Genomic DNA, 17,847 nt, shown 5'->3' on the forward strand with positions numbered 1-17,847 from the left:
AATAATATCATGTTTGGCATTTTCTTGAAAATACTCTATGGTCCAGTGCAGGTAAATAGAAAGGACCATGGATGAAATTCGACCATAAGTTGATATTTTTTTTTCTCTAGATGATATATGCATGGGGGTTCATAATCCTGCTCTCTCTGCTTTTGAAAATGTTTGTGAGTGTTCATATTTAGTTAATAAAAACAGCATTCACAAAGAATTTCCCCAGGAAGATAACATTAAAGAGCCAAATTGGAAGAAGTGAAAGATTCAGGTGCAGGAATAGCAGTTACAAGCTGTTGAAATCATTGCATGCCTGGAAGGTTCTAGAAATAGTCAGAAGGTAAGTGTTGCTAGACTAGAACGAAACAAATTGAGAATATTAGGAGATGACATCATAAAGGAGCCAGGTTGTGTAGGTCATTGTAAGAATTTTGCCATGTGTAAGATGGGAAGTCATTGGAGAGGTTCAGCAGAGAAAAGGTAATCCAATTTGAATTTTAGAAGCATCACTGTGGCTGTGCTGCTTAGACAACAGTAGAGATAAGCATGGAATTCCTGAGACTAGTCAGTTGGCTATTTCAAAAGGCAGAAGATGGTGGCTTGGGGTAAAGTGATATCAATGGAGTTAGTGAGATGTGGTCAGCCCCTGAATTTGTTAGCAGGTGGCATCAATAGGATTTGCTGAAGGAAAAAATGTGGGTTGTGATTTATGAGAGAAAGAAAAGACTCATGGATGATTCCAAAGTTTGGGCCCATGCAAATTGAAAGAAGAATTTTTCCATTAAGTGAGACAAGGAGAACTGCAGGAAGATTAATTAGGGGGAGATTTTGTATTGTTGGTCTTAAGAAAGACAGTGGTGAGAAGACAATTAATGTTTTAAGATAAGAAGGGATGATATTTCAGTCTCTCTTATAGACGAGAATTGAAGCTATAGAGTAGCGATAGGCTTATAGTAGGCATGTAGGCTTTCCCTTGAAAAACTATTTTGGAAAAAGCAGAGTGTTTATATTTCCCAATAGTATTTTTTATAAAGGTTTCAAAGAGTTCTAGTTCTTGATTGTTTCCATTTAGTCACAGAAATTTATAAACTTGGTTAGTGCTTTATAGTGCCCAGCAGTGAATTTGAGCAGCAAACTGTAATCATAATCCATGACACTACATGCATTTCTTAATCTGCAAAAGCTACATTGCAAATAATGATATAAAATCTATAGAAATGATTATCACTTGGGCATTAATGTCACATCTGTCTGATTATTACCAAGACTTAAAAAAATTACTTATCTCCTTAGCATGGAAATAATTTATCTTAAAACTAATATTTCCATTTACGAAGTGCAAAGTGCTTACATATATGTTATATGTTTTGATGCTGATCTCATAGGACCTTTGCAAAAACATTGTTTTCCCTACTTCAAAAATGTGAAACTTGATATTAAGAGGTTGACTCACAATGAGGACTAACCTGCACACAACTAAAACTACGATCTAGATCACCTTACTCTTACCTTATATCACTTGTTAATATTACTTTATACTTGGCTCTGTGTATGTGTGTATAACCATATTTAAATATACACACATATGTATTTATTTACACAAATGCATTAATATATGTATTAGCCTATCCTCACAATGCCATAAAAATACCTGAGACTGGGTAATTTATAAAGAAGAGAGATTTAATTGACTCATGGTTCTGCAGGCTGTAAAGGGAACATAGCAGCTTCTGCTTTTGGGGAGGCCTCAGGAAGCTTCCAAACATGGCAGAAGACAAAGGGGAAGCAGGTGTCTTACATGGTAGGGGCAGGAACTAGAGAGAGCTATGGGGGAGGTGCTATACTTAAACAACCAGATCTCATGAGAATTACTGTAAGGAGGACAGTACCAAAGGGATGGTGCTATGCCATTCATAATAAATTAATAAATCTGCCCTCATGGTTCAATTACCTCTCGCCAGGCCTCGCCGCCAACACTGGGCACTACAATTCAATAAGAGATTTGGCAGGAACACAGATCCAAATCATATCAGTGTATATATGCATAGACACACACACACACACACACGCACACACTTCATTTAATGCTGTGTGTAAAGCTACCCCAAAACCTAGTGGGATTAAACAAAAATTATTGTATTATGCTCAGAGATTCTGGTCTCATTAATGTATTCCTTTATTCCATGATGAATGGGATCTTGGATTGAAAGCTTCAAATGCCTGGGGTGATTTGAACACCTGGGGGCTGGAGTTATCTGGGTACTTTTTACTCACCTGTCTGGTGCCTCGGATGGTGAGACTTGAACTCGTTGATCAGATTGTCTTTTCATTGCCTCTGTATATAGATTGGGCTTTCTCCAAACATGACAATCTCTGGGTTACTGGACTTTTTGCGTAGAGGTTCGGGGTCCATGAATGAATATTTCAGTGAATGAGGTCTTTACAGGATAGCCATAAAAGTCACTTAATGGTGTTTATGCCATGCTCTGCTTGTCAAAACAGTCACGAGATTCAAGGACAAGCAAAACAGACTTCATTTCTCAAAGGGAAGGGTATCAATGAGTGACTGTGTTTTAAAAGCCACCACAGAGACCAGAATGTTTAGAGTTTAGTTCTTACCAAAGTTTGTTAATACTTCCTAAAAATAAATACATTCAGTAAGTCTGAATCAATATGAATGTGCTATAGCAATAGTATTTCTGTTGAATTTGGGTTTTTAGTTCCTGAGTTTAATATTGAGGCAAAGGTCCCAACATTCTCTCACAGTGCTGGGCAACTAAAGTCATATTCCCTGCTCACTGCAGGTCGTTTGACCTAGAAATACAAACAAAAAACCAAAGAAAACCAAGAGATAAATTGTATGGAGACCCATTAAAGTAGTGCATTGAAATAAGGGCTATAATAGAATGTTACCAATAAAAACAGCAACAAAATATGTCCTTGGTGTTAAAATTGATTTATGTAATCCTTTTGCAATTCTATCCAAGTTGAAGATCCAAAGCTGACTCAAATGCAAATACAGCCTCAAGCTATTGAGCAAAAGAGTAGCACGTATTTACAGAACAGTGCTTCTTAACTAAGAGTGCTATTGCCTCTTTTCTCTCCAGTGGGCAATTGGAAATCTGTGTGATTGGGTTTTCACAATCACTGGCAGTGTTACTGGCATATAATCAAGATGGAGTGCCCATAAATTTTAAACATCTTGAAATAAAGCCAGTCCCATACAACAAAGTATTGTCCCATACAACAAAGTATCGTCCCAACCAAAGTTGCAAAAGAGCTCTAGTTGATAAATATTAATACAGTGGGCAATCTAGAATATATTAACTTACTTTAAGATATAAGATATATATATATATATATATATATATATATATACACACACATATATACACATACACACACACACACACAAATTAATTTATTTATCATACCAGAAAATGGCAGCCATTCTTACTGTCAATGCCCATGAAGGGATACCGTAATAGAAAATATTTGCTAGTCATTTCTTCTAAGAAGTTTCAGAAATATACATATAGCTCCTTTAAAAAATTATTGTAATTTCCAGATAATATAACAGAATTTATGTTGCTAATAAAGTCCAAGTTTTGTTGTTGGTTGCTAAAGGGGAAGTGAAGTAGAAGAAAAAGTAGTCAATTGCTGCAATGTGGTAATAACTACTATGGGTTTAATTTCAAAAATTGATGAAAGTACTTAGGAAGAATGTATGACCTGGTCTTGGTTTGAGGGAAATCGGGACTGTCTTTCTAGAGATTGAAGAAAAACCCTCGAGTTACAGGAAGAAGAATGTATCAAGATAATAATTTGGTGTATGTCAGTTCTGGCCATCTGAACAGGGTTCAGCATTGTTGGAGCTTAATGCATATAGTAAATGACCCAATTAGGTCTGCAGCAAGAAGGACCTTCAGGATCTGACAGTGAAGTGTTAAGCAGGGGAATGACATTGATCTTTTGGCTTTAAGAAATCACTCTGCCTACATATAGGGAAAGAAATACGGGAAAACAAACTAGAAGCTGGGACCCAGTTAAACCAGGCAAGAGACAATGATGGCACAAACTAAGCGTGGCATTAGGGATGGCAATCAATTGAAGTAATCAAGAGATAATAGGATGTATAGGGGTTAAGAACTAGGGAATCAGAGGCCTCTAATATGTAGTGGCAAGGAAGGAAATTGAGATGGGGAATATAAGAGGAAGATCAGGTATTTTGTATTTTGTGGGAAAGGGGAAGAGTAATAAACAGTGAGCCTGCTGAGCATATTGTAGCTTACTGTGCATGTTATCAGAGATGCACAGTAGGCAGTTAGATACACAGGTGTAAAGCACAGAGAGAGAGCTGGTCTGCAGATCGAGACTTAGCAGTTTGTTGCCATATTGTATTCAGCCACCATAATATGAAAGATTCAGAATACTTTACAGATACCATGGTAGGGTCATTTAGGGGACTTTCTGCTTATTTTCTTTAGAGAGGAATATGACCACTGGGGAAATTACATATCTAGCATTCAATTGTAACCTAAATCAAAGAGAGCCAATTGGAAATTTCATCAGATTTAAATGTTTCAAAAAATAGATACCAGCAATAAAGATTACATCATCAGATAGAATATCTATCGAATATCTATCTGCTATCTATATTTTTCCTATATTCTTATTAATAAAGCTCTGAATTCTTTACATAAAGTCCAGTGTTTCAGCCTAGATTAAAATCCAATTCAAAAGCTGGGCATAATCATCAGCAGTTTCTTTTTCTGTTTATGAACTTGGCTCAAAGAATAAGATTTTTATATTTTTGGCAAGGTTGAAAAGTTAATTAGAAAGTGTTACCATGGAGAAAATAGATTGTGGCAGATGTAAATAATCAATAATTGAGGAGGAAAGTGAAAGTGTACCAAAAGAATGTCTAGCAGGATGTGCCTCTGTCATGGGGAAATGAGTAAAGTAGTAAGATAATTTGCCCTCTTCATACTTTCTCTATAGTCCTATAGATTCTTATAATGCTATTTTACTGAGGTTTTGAGGCAAATTTTCATGAGTTTTATAATTGAATATTTAAAAATTCCATAAATTTTGGCCTTCCGAAATATCAGTATCAAAGTAAGGATGATCATAAGCATGATTGCACATCTATCTATCTGCAGAAAGGTTAATGTGGGATTAATAAGTAGAATAAAAAATGACCGCTAGTCTATATCATGAAACTTGTGTTTAACTCACTGGTGTAAAAGATGGGGCTAACCTATAGACTATCATTTAAGAATGATTTCAGAATGCAGGAATTGTTAGATTAATGACAATTTTATGAGTTCATTTATTCATTATACATGTACTTAACAGATTAGTATGAAGCATCTATTATTACATGTCAGTCGCTCTTGTATGAGCTGAGGGTACAATAGTGAATAAGAGAGACAATGTGTTACCCCTAAATAACTTATATTCTAGTGATATGGGGGAGATAAAAACCTAGTTATATGTAAGTATTCTGATAAATATAAAGTTTTCAGTGAAGAATAGGTGATTAATATCCTGGATCCAAAATTGATTTGCAGATTTCCATTTTTGTCAATACACTAGAATAGATTATCTCAAAAGTTTTTGCTAATATATTATAGACCACCAGAATGAAATATTAAAGTTGCCTCCATTATCAAAATGCTTAGTTGAGTTTACAGGAAAGTAGTGAAATCCTCAGGTGCTAAAAAGTGAACAGGGACTTGGAACCCAAAGCATTAACATCAGATAGAGACAGAAGGTGAAACCTTGCTCCTTTTGAAGTGGTATAATGGAATTAAGATTCATGAATAAAGATGAGATCTCAAAAGGCTCTCTTCTGAGGAAAAGGCTGTAATGTAAAAAAATTCTGCTCATGAATACAGAGAGACGTGAGACAAACTTGTCTGTCTTGGTCTGAATTCCAAGTCAGAATAATCATCATTATCCATAAGTATGGCCCTGTATGTGCTGATGTTTTGGATTGAGTTTTTACTATTCATGACATTAGGAATCTTCAGTGAGAGATATTAATGAAAACAATTTGTCTGTTTATGGCAAATCCTACTGGATTTCTTATCTCTAGCAAACCATGTCTATCTCTGAATAGATGCAACTTGATCCAGGTCATATGCTATTTATACAGATAAAGCTCAGCTGAATATGAGTTCATAAGTCAAAATCACAAAATATAACAAACATGAAAATCCATCATGAATGAGTCAGTAGCAAAAAAGTCACACTATTCAAATCCACCCCTCCTCCCAAACCTCATATACCAGATAAATTAGACTCTAAATTAAATGTTTGGTATCGCTAAGGGTATAAAGAACTCGAGTGCATTAAAGTATTAGAGGCTCTGAAAAGTAAAAAACAGCTTTGAAAGAGAACTAACTCAAATTTTTATAAATAAAAATCATTATTCATTTAAAATAGACAAAACCCTCAATGTATAGATTAACAAGTAAATTATACACAACTAAAAAAAAAAACATAGGTCTAAATGTCTCTAATATAACATAGAGAAATAACAAGAAGACAAAAAGGAAATAGAATTTAAGTCACTGAACATGGATCAAGGATTGCACTAATCATTAAGGTATTTCAGAAAAAGCAGATAGAGAATAGGGAAGCAATACAGTTGAAAGAAAGTATCACTGAATTTTTATGAATTCATAAAATAAATAGATCCTCAGTATGCAGAGTTATAAAGAGTCTTGAGCAAGATAAAAAATGAATGCACACCTTGGCGTGTTGTACTGAAATAACAAAACTCAACAGCAAGGACAATATTTTAAAAGTAGTAAGAGGGAAAATGACAGAGTACTTAGAAGTTAATGATCATGAGAATTAGGCCTGTTTTCTCACCTGAAAAAGACTAAACTATAAGATAGTAAAATATCTTCTGAGTGGTGAGTTAAAATAACTGTCAATATAGAATTGTATGTCTAAATGTGCCATCATGCAAGAGAAAATTGTTTACAGACACACATAGGGGAAAAATCCCATGCTGAAAGAAAGTAGACCACTACACAAAATACGACAATGAACCCAGAGGGTAACGGTAAAATCCCGAAAGGAATAAGTGCAGAGATTGATGTGCATATGGGTAAATATAAGCAAAGATCGATAGTATAACAGATAATAAGAGTGATGATAGTTACAATGATAATGAAATACTAATAAATCATCCTGGAATTATAATAACAAAGAGTACTACAATTTTCGATAAAAAAAGGCCAGAAGCTAGTTATGAGTTCCAAAGAACTTCACAAAGTTATTTGTACTGTTCAAAAATGGATGAGAGATATTATTAAACTGTAGTTTGGTTTAATCTATAACATAAAGATCAATTTAAAAAACTTGAGGTTGCAGAAAGACCAAAAGAAAAAACTGTATATTGTGGCAGCTATACAAATATCAGATTAAGTAGACTAAAAGGGAAAAAGAAAAATCACCACATATTATCAATGATGCATTTGCTAAATTGACAAAATAAAGCAACATAATAGAATAATTAGAATTTTTGTGCATCTGATAACATAGCTTCAAAATACATAAGGCAAGTACTGCAAAATTGCAAGGGCAAACTTTGTGCCTTACTACCATGATGGGAGAAGAGTTAAATAAACAACATAACAACAAACTAACTTATATACTCTGCTGAACACCTCGATCTCATGATAAAAGGAATATACATTATTTTCAAGAACTGATTAAACTTTTACAAAGTTGACCATGTATTAGTTTAATAAAGCAAATCTGAGAACATATTAAAACAATTATCATATAAAGTACATTCTTTGATCAGAATGAAATTAAATTAGAACTCAGTATAAATAAAGAACACCAAATAATGTGCAAATTTGGAAACATCCTTCAAAATAACCTATAGGTCCACAAAAAAAAAAAATCACACTGAAGAAATGTATATTTAAAATTCTATACTTTTAAATAAAAATTATGTTAAGATATAGTTGGTATTGTGTTTGTAAAAAATAATAAAAACTTGATTGCAGAATCCATAACATTAGGGGAAATAGCATTGAAGAACATATCTTGGAAAAGACGGAAGGTTGCATCTTAGCTAATCATGCAAATCATAAAGTTTGTAAAACAGCATACCTAAAATGTAATAGAAAGTGTAAAAAATAAGAGCAGAAATTAATAAAGTAGAAAATAGGAATCAAATGTAGGGTAACAGTAGTTAAAAATTGGTTCTATATAAAAAGATAAAATATTTTAAATTTCATAAACAGAGATTGTGAGAAAATTGTTATGTATGTTTATATATACACATACATGCATGTTGTATATTATATATACATATGTACACACGCCTACATATGCGTATATGTGTATACATGTATGTAAATATGAAAATTGTGTGTGTATATACATATATATAGAGAGAGATTTATTTTGAGGAATTAGGTAATACAATTGTGGCAAATATAAAATCTGTGGAGGAGGCTGGCAGGCTAAAAACTCAGGCATGAGTTGATTCTTCCGCCTTGAGGCGAAGTTTCTTCTACTCTACAAAATCTTGGGTTTTTTGAGCTTAAGACCTTCAACTGACTAGATGAGGCCTACCCATGTTATTGAAGGTAACAAAATATTTTCACAGCAACCCCTAGATTAGTGTTTGACTAAACAGCTGGGTACTATAGTCTAGCCAAGTTGGCACATAAAACTATTTAAATAACTAATTGTATAAATTCACAATAAATATAAATAAAAATGAGTGGTCACAAAGGGAGATATATGAATAAGCACATGAAAATGTGATCATCGTGATTAAGGGAAATGTAAACAAAAACCATAATGACATTCCATTAAAATGTTTAAAATAAAGACTGCAAACAAATGCTGGAATAAAGAAAAATGATCTGTCATATATTTTGTGGTAATATAAAATGGCTCAGTCACTAGGGCTTGACAAATTTATTTATAAAGTGAAAATGTACACTTATTATTGGATTCAGCAAATCAACTCCTAGGTACATACCCTAGAGAAACGAAAATATATGTAGAGGACTGAAATAGAAGTCCTAACGCTTTCCAACAAACTAACAGACTCCTTTGGCTAAAAGGCCCCCAATTTTTAAGTTCCTTGCCATGGCAGGACAGAGACTGGCCACATCACACTGACTGCCATCCTCTTTCCTTTTACTAATTGTGATTAGATTTTCTCAAAAGATAGGCTTGAAAGAACAGAACATCCAAGACCTGGACCACTTGATGCCTTCCTCCTCTTTTTATGGTTCTGACATCACAGCTATTCTGGACCACATTTTTTTTTTTTTAAGAGACAGGTTGCTGTTCTGTTACCCAGGCTGCAGTACAGTGGTGTGATCATGTCAGCCTTGAACTCCTAGGATCAAGTGATCTTCCTGCCTTAGTTTCCTGAGTAACTGAGACTACAGATGTGTGCCATCACGCTTGGCTTAGTTTTGTATTTTTCGTTAAGATGGGCTCTCACTATGTTACCCAGGTTGGTTTCAACGCCCAGTCCATTCCATTATTTTTGAAGGATTTTTTTTAATTTTGCTTGCGTTTGATGCTCCATAATCTTTGTAACTTTACGGATTTTGCCATATTTCTTGATATTTTGTCTGTTCACAACAAAATCTATTGCTTTTTATTTTGGTCCCCATTCTTGATAATTGTAGCCTTTCCTATTTAAGTATCTTCTTTATGTGCATGTCATTGACAGACCCATCAGTTTGAATGACCCATCAGACCCATCAGTTTGACATAGGATTTCCGATGCCATGACTAATAAAAGTAGAATAATCAGTTTAAGTCTTAGTCTGAGAGCATGGTTGGCTAACTACTTCAAATCTAATGCAAAATAAAGTATGTGAGACCCCTTATTTCAAAATCAGATATAAATATTTTATAGTGTACTAAAATATAAAATGACTTTTTTCTATTTTCCATGGCTGCTCTTTCTCTACTTGTCAGGGCATTTGTAACATTTTCTATCTAACGACATAAGTTAAAAACATACAGTTTTAAATTGTTAATGTTAATTTTATCACTCATCTTTCTATTTTGCAATGTCAGTGTCTAATGCAAATATGAGGTCATTTACCTAATTTGTGGAATTACTAGATTATTATAATTCATATTTTGTGGCTCATGTATCCTTCTGTATTCCATTCTTATTAGAAGAGTAAAAATCTCACACAAATTTAACTCATTTGATTTTATTCTACTTCTAATATGTGTACATTTTACCAAAATTTTCTGCCTTTACCTTGCTGGTGAGTAATGAAGGACCAAAAGGTAAAGGTACTATGGGGTGTTCCGTATACGTCATGAATTTGTTTTAAGAGATTAGCTAATTCAGGGAAGTATCACAAGTAAAAAAGCATATGATAGGGTTCCTTGGTCATTGATATTTCTCAGAATGCCACCATCTTTCTGAGTTCACGTTCTAGTTCCAGTGGAAAATTTGGCCCCTTGGGACTATCAGCAACCAGCACTTCAGTCATAGACCTCACGATATTTACCTTGTGCTTGCTTTGAGTCTTGTTGAAGTCAGTTGGGAACACATCATAGGTCCATCAAGATTCTATGCTTGGGAGACATGGCAAGCCCTATTTGAGAAGGGTGGCAAGGAATGGCATACATGGGCATTACACAAAGCTCCTCTTCTCACATGGGTACATGCTCAATTGTCCCACCAAACTTCACATACACAAGGCACAAATTCAAACATAAAATAATGATCTCGAGAAAGCTACAGAAGCACACTGAGCCAAGTACTGGCTATTTTGAGTCTGTCATATGCTTATGAACGAGCCCTGTTTGCAAAGCATACAGTTTCTTTTGCTACTGTATTGTTTGAATCGGGTTACCTTAGCACAGAAAGGACACTTCTGCCCCTAGGATTTTTCGCTTATAGTTTTTTTGTTTTCTACACAGACTGTAAAAATCACTAAACTGTGAACTGTGGAGTGACAATAAAAGAGTGTTCATTCTATAAATAAATATCAAGATGTTATCTTACAATATTAAAATGTTATCCAAGGTAACAGTTTTGCATTTTCAACCTATTTTATAAATATTTTACTTTGTATCTTTAAATAATCTGTTATTCTGTGTAACTCAAGGATGCTTATGTTTAAAAAGTTAATTTAGTTAATAACGATTTTTTAAATAAAACATACCTAATTTTGACATTAATCAGAAATTTAACTTAAATATTAGTGAGTTTTTAGTAAATATTCCGTCTTTTTTAATCTGAACATGAAAAAAGTTATTTTTACTTTCTTCAAAGATTATTTGATTTGTTGGCAAATCTTTGATAATAATCTCCTACATGCTACAGCTTTCCAATCATTTGCAATTCTTTTATTCTAACCTGTAATGATTTCTTGAGTAGCACTTTCTTTTGCTTTGATTAATTTTGTAGAAAAATTCCTGTCATATTGTTGAGAACAAATTCCCTAGTGATTCTATGAAATAAGATAGTATTTTATATAATAATTTGGAAACCAATTTTTCTCTGTCATCTGAAGTTACATTTCCTACTTCTATTTTATATGAAATTAATACTCTATGTTTTATCACTTAATTTAAATCCCGTCTGTAAACTGTCATGAATGATATGAATTAAATAAAATAGAGGAAATATCAATTGTATTATTCATTCATTCACTTAACAAATATTTATTATGAGCTTATTGGATGAAGGAGAGGAGTTATTATTTATTCCAAGGAATGCTTAACTAAATCATTATTCTGTACCAAAAGTCAAATGTTAAAAAGAAGGGAAAAAAATAGAGAAAAGAAAAAAGGAATAAAATTAAGACATAAGGTTACAATACAGTGAATTAATCAAATTCCCTACTGATTTATCTTTTTTAACATACCATTTCAAAATAAGGATTTGTTATGAAAAAATTGTCTTTATCAGTCATTACTTTTTCTCATGTTATTGTTTTTTATGCACTAAATAGATATGAGTTCTTGAAATATTGGTACAGCTCTCCGAATATATAAAAGTATATTAATAAAAATAGCTGAGTTTAGCTTTCTTTTTGTGACTTTTATATTTAATAACTCCAGTGTATTTGATGAAACACAAATCAGCTCAGAAGAATTTAACTGTAATATGTATGCTAATATTGTTTGCATTCAATCTGTAAGGGAATCAGAAACTGAAGTGACCAAAAGTTGAATTTTATATTTCCTAAGGGAACCCTTGGAATAAACAAGGCATACAATGACTATTTGTAAAACATGTCAAAAACCCAGTGACCCAAGTACCCTGCCTTTCACATGGATGAATGAAAAAAAAAAAACACAAACGTTTTTTGTTAATAATATGACATACAGTCGTATCACTTATTTTTCTATGATCAAAAATGCATATGTATAATTATTATATTTTGAAAATTAAATATTATAAAGTTTTTATTCATTTCTAATGTACCTGTGGCCTCAGAATCCAATAACATTGGAATGTGCTAAATAAATATTTATTTTTGGTTCTGTCACTGTCATTCAAAAAGAGAATTAGCTTCTCTCTATGAGATGAAATAAGAAGAGGGAATAAAATGTTTGGTTGCTGCCATCACAAATGTTGGGAAAAGTGGACCCCTATTACACTACTTGTGGGATAATAAATTTGTAAATCATTTCAATGGAGAAATTTATTCCATCCCATTTAAATATGTGTGCAATTTGACCCATACATTTCATTTCTAATAATTCATTATTGAAAAATAGTCTTACATACTCTTTCCTTTATATAGAATGCTTATAATAGTATTGCTTATATTGTGAAAAAAGTTAACTAGGAGAGTGAATAAATAAATCCATGTGACAGGGAATTGGCAGGCATTAATATATATATTATGTATATATATATTAATATTATATGTATATATATAATATTATATAATATAATAATATTAATCTACATAGATTAATACATAATATATAATAATTATAGATTAATACATAATATATAATAATTATATTAATAAGGTTATATGTTAATAATATATTAGGTAGATTAATACATAATATATAATAACAATTATTTTGTATGTAGCTTATTAAAATATATGTGTAATTAATGACATAATGATAAAGTAATTGGTATTAATACTAACAAAGGAAATATGCATGGTATGTTGACAAACTGTTAAATATGAAGATCATTACAAAATGTTATTTCATCATGCTTTGGTACAAGCAGAGATGTGTCTATATATTATGCATATCATAATAAAGTGAGGTGAGTGTAGAAAAAGACATGCAATATCTGTCACAAAGTTTATGGTAGTATTTATGTTTTGTTGAGGTCACAGAGCTTTATATTTTCTTTTTTATTTTCCAAATGCTATATTATAAATTTATTAAAATTCAAATATTAAATATTCTTTGTATATAGGAGGAAAACTACTATGCCATAAGCAAATTTTGGGATAGAAAGTACCAAAATGAATTTTAACTTCACTATAAACCCTCAAGTGAAACATGAATTTGTATTAAATTTTCCAAATAGCTGTTAAAGCTTGATTATTTAATATACAACAACCTTTTCCTGTTAAGAATGCACATAGTACTCTATGTAGGTGAGATATGGCTAAAAGTTAAAATGTGCTGATTACAAAGCAAAAATCAAATAAAGGAACTCCGTGCAGGACAGATCTGAACAGTATTTGCAACAGAAAATTTAACTTGACTTCATATTTAGATCTCTGGGCTAAATCCTATATTTCTTGGTAACCTGCATAACCTCCACTAATTTGCATTTCAAAGTGAGAAATCCAGCAGCTATAATCCTGTTTTGGCTTTTAACACTTAGAATGCAATGTTAAATTCATTTTTTATCTTTACTCCTTAGTTGCTCATATATAATGTAATGCTATTAGCACTATTTAAAATGTTTAAAAGGAATGAGTAGGGGGGAGATGGTGGATAGGAGACAGGGCAAACATGTAGCTCCCACACGGATGAACAGAATAGCATGTGGAGATTCACACCAGGATATTTCACTCCAAGAACCACCACAGGAACGTACCAGGAAAACCAAAAGAATTCACAGATCCTTTGAAAGAGCAGCACACTGCTGCAAATTCTGTGACGGGTAAAAAAATGCGAGTTTCCAAAGTGTGAGAAGGGGAAAACCTACCTCGGAACACAGAGCTGCACGGGGGAATCTGAAAATCCAGATCACAAAAGAAGGATTTAACCTTGCCTAGAGATGAAATGGGTTTACAGAGTCCCAAGAAATATAAAAGTAAAAGTAGCAGTGGGAAGTGCCTTGAATACATTCCCAGTCTCCAGCTTGAGCTGTGGGAAGCAACCTCTAACTATATCTCACAGGGGCCCTTGAGGAAGGCAGCCAGTGGAATTGCAGAGGGGTTGCTGGGCAAAGGAAGCTCCCAACTAAAACTGGTAGTGCTTTTTTGACTAGGCATCAATTTTCTTGAGCAGAGTCTGGGGGACAAGTGGGAGCTGCTATGGATATAAGCAAGCTAGTACAGGAGCTCAGAAGTTGCCACTGACAGAGAGGGCAGACAGAAAGAGGTGAAGTCTAAAAGCCAAAAGCCATGCTTGCTTTCTCAGCAGGGATAGTTCATGGCCTGGGTCAAGGGATCAACCCATGGGACATGAGAATGTGAATAGCATCCCTTGAGTTTCAGACCTCTTCACTGAGTTAGTCTACCCAAATTAGAAGGAACCAGAAAAGTGATTCTGGTAATATGACAAAACAAGTTTCTATAACATCCCCACAAGATCATACCAGCTCCCCAGCAATGGATCCAAATCAAGCAGAAATCTCTGAAGTGCCAGATAAATAATTCATAAGGTTGATTATTAAGCTACTCAAGGAGATAGCAGAGAAAGGCAAAAAACAACTTAAAGAAATATAAAAAACAATACAGGATATAGATAAAAATTCTCCAGAGAAATAGATACCATAAATAAAAAAATCACAACTTCTTGCAATGAAAGACAAACTTGTAGAAATACAAAGTTTAGTGAACAGTTTCTTTGTTCTCTTTTTTCTTTTTCTTTTTTGAGACAGAGTCTTCCTCTGTTGCCCAGGCTGGAGTCCAGTGGCACAATCTTGGCTCACTGCAACCTCCACCACCCAGGTTCAAGATATTCTCATGCCTCAGCCTCCCAAGTAGCTGAGACCACCAGCCCGGCTAAGTTTTGTATTTTTAGTAGAGAAGGGATTTGTTGCCCAGGCTGGTGTTGAACTCCTGGCCTCAAGTCCTCTGCCCCCTTTGGGCTCCCAAAGTGCTGGGATTACAGGCATTAACCACTGTGTCCAGCCAACAGTTTCAACAACAGACTGAAACAAGTCAAAGAAAGAACTCCAGAGATTGAAGACAAGGCTTTGGAATTGACCTAATCAGATGAAGACAAAGAAAAAATAATTTTAAAAAATGAACAAAGCCTCTAAGAAATTAAGGATTATCTTAAAAATTAGGGATTATGTTAAACAGCCAAACCTAAGAATAACTGGTGTTCTTGGAAAACTTATTTGAGGGAATAATTGAGGAAAACGTCCCTGGCCTTGCTAGAGATCTAGACATCCAAATATGAGAAGCTCAGAGAACTGCTGGAAAATTCATTGCAAAAAGATCATCACCTAGGCACATATTCATCAGGTTATTTAAAGTTGAGACAAAGGAAAGAGTCTTAGGAGCTGTGAGACAAAGCATCAGGTAACCTATAAAGGAAAACCTATCAGTTTAACAGCAGACTTCTCAGCAGAAACCTTAGGAGCCAGAAGGGATTGGGGTCTCCAGACTCCTGAAACAAAATAATTGTCAGCCAAAGATTTTGTATTTAGTGAAAACAAGCTTTTATAAACAGAAGAGAGATAAAGTCTTTTTCAGACAAACAAATGTTACTGCTCCTAAGCTAACACTACAAGAGATGCTGAAAGGAGTTCCAAATATAGACACAAAACCTTGAAATATGCCAAAATAGAATATCCTTAAAGCATATATCTCACAGAGCCTGTAAAACAATATCACAATGAAAAAGAAAAGTATTAAGGTAACAACTAACATGATGAATAGAACAATACCTCATATCTCAATACTAACTTTGAATGTAAATGGCATAAATGCTCTGCTTTAAAAGATACAGAATGGCAGAATGGATAAAAATCCATCAACCAAGTATCTTCTGTCTTTAAGAGACTCACCTAACACATAAGGACTTACATAAACCTAAGGAAAAGGGGTGGAAAAAGATATTTCACCCAAATGGAAAGCAAAAGCAAGCAGCAGTAGCTATTCTTATAGCAGACAAAACCGACCTTAAAGCAACAACAGTAAAAAAGACAAAGATGGGCCGGGCATGGTGACTCATGTCTGTAATCCCAGCACTTTGGAAGGCCAAGGCGGGTGGATCGCCTGAGGTCAGGAGTTCGAGACCAGCCTGGCCAACACGGTGAAACCCCGTCTCTACTAAAAATACAAATATTAGCTGGGCATGGTGGCAGGTGACTGTAATCCCAATTGCTCGGAAGGCTGAGGCAGGAAAATCACTTGAACTTGGAAGGTGGAGTTTGCAGTGAGCCGAGATTGCACCATTGCACTCCAGCCTGGGCAACAAGAGCAAGACTTAGTCTCAAAAAAAAAAAAAAAAAAAGACCTAAGAAATGAGATAGATGGCAGCACAATAATAGTGGGGACCTTCAATGCTCCACTGACAGCACTAGACAGGTCATCAAGACAGAAAGTCAAAAAAGAAGCAATGGACTTAAACTATACCCTACAACAAGTAAATGTGACAGATATTTACAGAACATTCTACCAAACAGCTGCAGAATATACATTCTTTTCTTCAGTACATGGAACATTCTCCAAGATAGATCATATGATAGGTTACAAAACAAGTCTCAAGTTTAAGAAAATCAAAATTATATCAAATATCCTCTCAGACAACAGTGAAATAAAACTGGAAATAAAATTTAGTAGGAATCTCCCAAACCTCACAAATACATGGAAATTAAATGATCTGCCCTTGAATGATCTTTGGGTCAACAATGAAATCAAGATGGAAATTTAAAAACTTTTTGAGCTGAATGATAAGAGAGGCACAACTTATCAAAACCTATGGGATACAGCAAAAGTGGTGCTAAGAGGAGAGTTCATAGCATTAAATGCCTACATCAATAAGACTGAAAGAGCACAAATAGACGATCTAAGGTCACACCTCAAGGAACTAGGGAAGTAAGAACAAGCCAAACCCAAACCCAGCAGAAGAAAAGAAATTAAAAAAAATCAGTGCAGAACTAAATAGAAACAACAACAAAAAGTACAAAATGTAGATGAAACAAAAAGCTAGTTTTTTGAAAAGATAAAATTGGTAGACTGTTAGTGAGATTAACCAAGAAAAGAAGAGAGAAGATTCAGTTAAGCTCAATTAGAAATGAAACAGGAGATATTACAACTGATACCCCAGGAATACAAAAGATTATCCAAGGCTACCATGAACACCTTTATGCACACAAACTAGAAAATCTGGATAAGAGGAAAAAATTCCTGGAAATATATAACCTTCCCAGATTAAATAAGGAAGAAATAGAAACTCTTTACAGACCAGTAACAAGTGTTGAGATTAAAACAGTAATTAAAAATTTGCCAACAAATAAAGTCCAGGACCAGATTGTTCACAGCTCAATTCTGTAAGACTTTCTAAGAAGAATTCCTACTAATCTTACTTAAACGATTCCAAAAGATAAAGAAGGAATCCTCTCTAAATCATTCTATAAAGTCAATAAAACCCTAATTCTAAAACCAGGAGAGGGCATAACAACAACAAAAACAACAGACCAATGTCCTTGAT

At 33.9% G+C, this 17,847-nt stretch overlaps 1 long non-coding RNA gene across 1 annotated transcript in view; it reads left to right on the plus strand.

Annotated features, from left to right (window-relative positions):
• The first annotated feature begins 445 nt into the window (after positions 1–445).
• LOC131382985 (uncharacterized) overlaps positions 446–17,847 on the plus strand; it is a 169,292-nt gene continuing 151,890 nt past the window's right edge. Inside the window, exon 1 of the long non-coding RNA XR_009212627.1 lies at positions 446–471. This is a non-coding gene — a long non-coding RNA (uncharacterized LOC131382985). The remainder of the gene's footprint in view (positions 472–17,847) is intronic.

The sequence above is a fragment of the Hylobates moloch genome, unplaced genomic scaffold, assembly GCF_009828535.3.
Source record: "Hylobates moloch isolate HMO894 unplaced genomic scaffold, HMol_V3 SCAFFOLD_3, whole genome shotgun sequence".
Taxonomy (NCBI): Eukaryota; Metazoa; Chordata; class Mammalia; order Primates; family Hylobatidae; genus Hylobates; species Hylobates moloch.